This window comes from Danio rerio, chromosome 20 (assembly GCF_049306965.1).
Source record: "Danio rerio strain Tuebingen ecotype United States chromosome 20, GRCz12tu, whole genome shotgun sequence".
In the NCBI taxonomy this organism is placed as follows: Eukaryota; Metazoa; Chordata; class Actinopteri; order Cypriniformes; family Danionidae; genus Danio; species Danio rerio.
This window is the reverse complement of record NC_133195.1, coordinates 58732501-58737500: the sequence shown is the minus strand read 5'-3', so window position 1 is coordinate 58737500 and position 5000 is coordinate 58732501. Positions and strand designations below refer to the sequence as shown.

General features: G+C 38.0%; 1 protein-coding gene across 11 annotated transcripts in view; it reads left to right on the top strand.

The window, feature by feature from the left end:
• plcb1l (phospholipase C beta 1-like) overlaps positions 1 to 5000 on the top strand; it is a 152906-nt gene that overhangs the window by 118237 nt on the left and 29669 nt on the right. The window lies entirely within an intron of this gene.

Below are 5000 nucleotides of genomic sequence, written 5' to 3'. Positions count from 1 at the left end.
TGCCCATTCATTCAGTCAATTCATAAACCATCAATACAAAACATCAAATTCTCAAAGACAAATCCAAGATTAAAAGATGCAGACCTGACTGCAAATTATACATAACATTGAGCGTGAGAGATCCACTACGACTGATCTGGGTAGCAGAATCACGCAGAACATTAAGAAACTTTCCCTTAAGTAGTCAATCCAAGAATCCTCTCCTTGAGGAAGGGGGTGTGTGAATAATAAAAGGCTTTTGCATTCAGTGGAAGAGTGTCTGCCTGTAGGAAAGGCACAGCCTCACAGTGCTTCAACAGATACCTGAAGGCAGGCACGTGCACACATATGGCTCAACCTGTGCAGTGCACATGCCCTTTTTAGTCTTGGATAGAAAGTGCCCTTCCAAAATGATCAAAAGTGCCCCCGCGACGCGACACACCTTCGGTCCTGCCCTTCAGTAGGTGCGCGACAACACCGCTCTTGAGTACGCGCACGACAACACAGCTGATCAGTATGCGCGCATCCACTCTGCAGATCTGCAACAGCAGCAACCCCACCCCAACCACCCCCCTTTGGTTGCACATGCCCTTTGGACGGTCTCTGCACGGGCCTGCCTGAAGGTATATATCTATTGTTTTGATTATGTCTATTTCTGAGGGAATGAGACCATTGAAGCAGTCGCACTGAGACATTTCAAATGATATCAGACATGATAAAGTCACTTGGGTTGATTTAGAACACTCAGACTTTGAAATGAGCCTATGTGTGAGTAGAGTGAAAGCGGGCTGAGTGACCAGGGTGGGTTTCAGGAGATGTTATAAATGTAATTGGAGGAAAGGAGGGGAGCTGGTTTTCCTGCATTCCCACCTGCTGTGTTGTGGAGCCGATTGCCTCTGTGTTTTCAGCTCATGTTTGAATTGTCAAAATTCATCAAAGTATTTGTGTTATCTCAAGTCTTACACCACTATTTTTTAAAGTAGTTTTTTTGAGTGGTAGATGATGATTTCAATATTATTAATGGAATGCACTTTAATAATTTAAGCAAATAAACTACTTTTTACGCATATTTATTAATGAAAATTACTCATTCATAAAATGTAAAACATAATTAATAGTGACATACATGCTCAATGCATTTTTGCCAAATATCATTTTATTACATGTTCCACTGATAACAAAATGGTACATACAAGTCGTTAAACAAATCTATTTGAAATTTACAGCAGAATTTGTGTATTGCATAACATATAAAACCAAATTAAAAGCTGTATCTGAAAATATTAGCAACACAATCAATCAATCAATGCAGTGAACTTTCCCCAAAGGGTGCTGCAGTGAATTTGTGTCAGAAACGTAAATCAGTTTGTTTTTGGTGATTTTATTTTGGGGAAGACTTGTATAAATCCAGTTTAGCAATTCTAGATTTTCCAAGCCTGCCATGACTCCCTCATCCTGCAGAAGTGCTCAGGGTTGGTCATCCGTCTGGCAGTTCTCTGTGCATTCCCACACTGTAATATAAACATTATGTTTATTATTATGAAATTATGCAATTGTGTATTTCAAATGTTTAATGTTTACTTAAACACAGTTAGTACATAAACCATTTCTTTGCATCTCTGTGAACAGCAATTCTCCAATATGTTTGAGTGAACACTGCTGCCTGACACTATAACACAAGTACACAAGAATTCTGACCAATAATGGTGTTTTCCAAATGTAAACTAGTGAACAAAGAAAAAAAATTATAAAAACAAACCATGTTTATACAAGCAATAGTGCATTCAACAATGTAGTGTTTGAGCTATATTTCAGTATTTTGTAAAAATGCACAAATATAAAAGGCAGTTTTCTGAAAACCTAAATATCTGAAACAGCTTATGACACTTACATTGCACTCCGGGATGAGCTCTTCCTCTCTTTCATACGAATACACCAGCAACAGAGGACGACAGCTTTCATCTCATCCCTGATTTAATGTGAGGTCTGATGCAACAAAACTGTAGAAATAAGCAATATTGCATAATAATAATAATAATAATACACAAATAACATTATTAAAAATAAAAATACCTGCTGGATGGTATCTATTCTCTTAATCAAAATCTGCCTGAGTAAACGGCTCCTTTTTTGTGGGAAAATACTGTGAACATTTTCTTCATTAATCTGAAAAATTAAGCAAACGAATATTAGCATTTATATACAGTATTATATAGCAACACAGTTAATTACATTACATCATCAATTATTATTATTATAACCTTTATTTTACCAGGATAGACACATTGAGATTAAAAATCTCTTTTACAAGAGCGTCCTGGCCAAGATTAGGCAGTACACAAGTCACATGAGTCCAACAGACAACAAACAAAACACAATTTACAGTTAACGTGAATCACACTGACAACTATTCAAAACATCTACAAACCTGTGTTTCAACTTCTAAAGCTTTGATAGTCTTTTTAAAAGCATGCAGTGAAATCAAGTCTTTGAACTGCAACTGTGTTTGCAGATTATTCCAAGCAAAAGGTGCTGCGTACTTAAAAGCCTTTTCCCCATCTCAGTCCGCACTTTAGGGACAGAGAGTAAATACATATCCTGTGAGCGAAGACCATAGTTAAGAACAGGCTTTTTACAAATATAATTCTGGAGATATGATGGAGTAAACCCAGTATAGATTTGTAAACAACAATATGAAAATGCTTGAGCCTACCAATGGACAAAGCAGACCAACCTACCCTAGTATACAGCACTCAATGATGAGTAAGGGATTTAAAATGAGTTATAAATCTTAGTGCACCATGGTAAACAGTATCCAAAGCATTCAGACATTGAGACGAAGCATGCATATAGATTACATCAACGTAGTCCAATGCCGACATGAATGTTGCCTAAACCAGCTTCTCTTTAGCACCAAAAGAAAGGCAGATCTTACCTCTAAAATAGAGGCCTAAAATCACTTTTATTGTTTTCACCAATTGCTGAATGTGAGTACTAAAAGAAAGTGTATCATCAATTAAAATTCCAAGATATTTGTACTGGGACACTAATTCAATCTCTGCACCATGAGTAGTAACAGGGCCTAGTTTTTGCTTGGCTTGTTTTGAATTTGAAAATAATATAAGTTTAGTTTTATTGGCATTTAAAACTAATTTTAACTCAGATAGATTTTGTTGATGTACATTGAAAGCGATCTGCAGTTGAGAAAGGGCCAGATTAGGTGTAGATGCAGCCGTGTATATAACTGTATCATCCACATAATAATGAAAATTGGCATTTTTGATATTTTGATCAATATTATTTATATATATAGTAAAAAGAAGAGGCCACAATACTGAACCCTGTGGAACACCTTCAGTTACATTCAAAGTACTAGAAGCAAGGCCATCCACTTGCACACATTGATTTCGATTTGTAAGATAGTTTTTAAATCAACCAATAGCATGATCAGATAAACCAATACTTTTGAGGCGTTGTAACAACAAAGTATGATCCACTGTATCAAAAGCTTTGGAGAGGTCAAGAAACAGGGCTGCACAATGTTTTCGAGTGTCCACAGAATCAATAATATCATTTAATACTTTTAAAACCGCTGTAATAGTGCTGTGTTGCTTTCTGAAACCTGAATGAAATTTTGACATAATATTATTTATTTCAAGAAATTCCTTTAATTGATTGTTTACAGGTGATTTAATGACTTTAGCCTGGATAGACAGCTTAGAAATGGGACGGGAATTATTTGCTTGTGAGGCGTCTCCCCCTTTTAACAGAGGGAGAACAAACATTGATTTCCATATCACTGGGACTTCATTTGTTATAAGTGAAAGATTAAAAATATGAGTCAAAGAAGGAGCAATAAAAGCAGCTGCTAACTTTAAAAAATAAGCTTCTAATTTATCAGGACCGGGCGATTTAGAAACATCTAAATTCTTAAGGGCTTTACACACCTCTGAGGTTGCAGTTGGTGAAAAATTAAAAAGCTGGCTTGACTGGCTTGAAAAATTACAAGGCTGGATAGACCTCAGGCTGCATAGCTGACTCATCCACCTGGGTAACATTTAGTGAGTCCAACAGAAATCCAGATGCTATGAAATGTTCATTTAAACAATTGAGCATTTCATTTTTATCACTAACAGCCTCTCATAACGAGAGATGGAAGTTCTATGTGATGATGCTTTTCAGTTAGGGAATTGATTGTTTTCCAAATCTTTGAGGAGTTATTTACATTATTAGATGAATTTAAAAGAAAATAATCAGATTTAGCTTTTCTAATCAAAATCTAATCAATGCTGTGAAAGTAGCCTTATGACCACATCAATTTTTTAAATGAAAATTACAAGCCTCAAGACGAAGCAGTGGCGCAGTAGGTAGTGCTGTCGCCTCACAGCAAGAAGGTCGCTGGTTTGAGTCTCGGCTGGGTCAGTTGTTGTTTCTGTGTGGAGTTTGCATGTTCTCCCTGCATAGCGTGGGTTTCCTCCGGGTGCTCCGGTTTCCCCCACAGTCCAAACACATGCGGTACAGGTGAACTGGGTAGGCTAAATTGTCCGTAGTGTATGAGTGTGTGTGTGTGTGGATGTTTCCCAGAGATGGGTTGCAGCTGGAAGGGCAGCCGCTGCATAAAAACTTGCTGGATAAATTGGCGGTTCATTCTGCTGTGGCGACCCCTGATTAATAAAGGGACTAAGCCGACAAGAAAATAAATAAACAAGCCTCAAGATTCATTTATTTACAGTGTGTGTGAAATATATCTGAAATGTGACACTTCTCTGCATGTGTCCGCTGTCCTGTGGATGAACTGGAGTCAGTGTGAGCCCCCCGGTCAGACCTGGTGTGCTTTTGACAACACTGACTGCGATTCAAGACACAGTTCATATAAATGACAGACCAGAGCGGCTCCTGCATCATCACACACTGCCTCAGACATATCTCTGTAGCCCCAGACTGGCTGGAAGCTGAGCCGGGTCAGCAGCTGCACGAGAGTCCATCTGAGAGAGCTGGGCTGCTGTTGGCAGTGGTGTTAG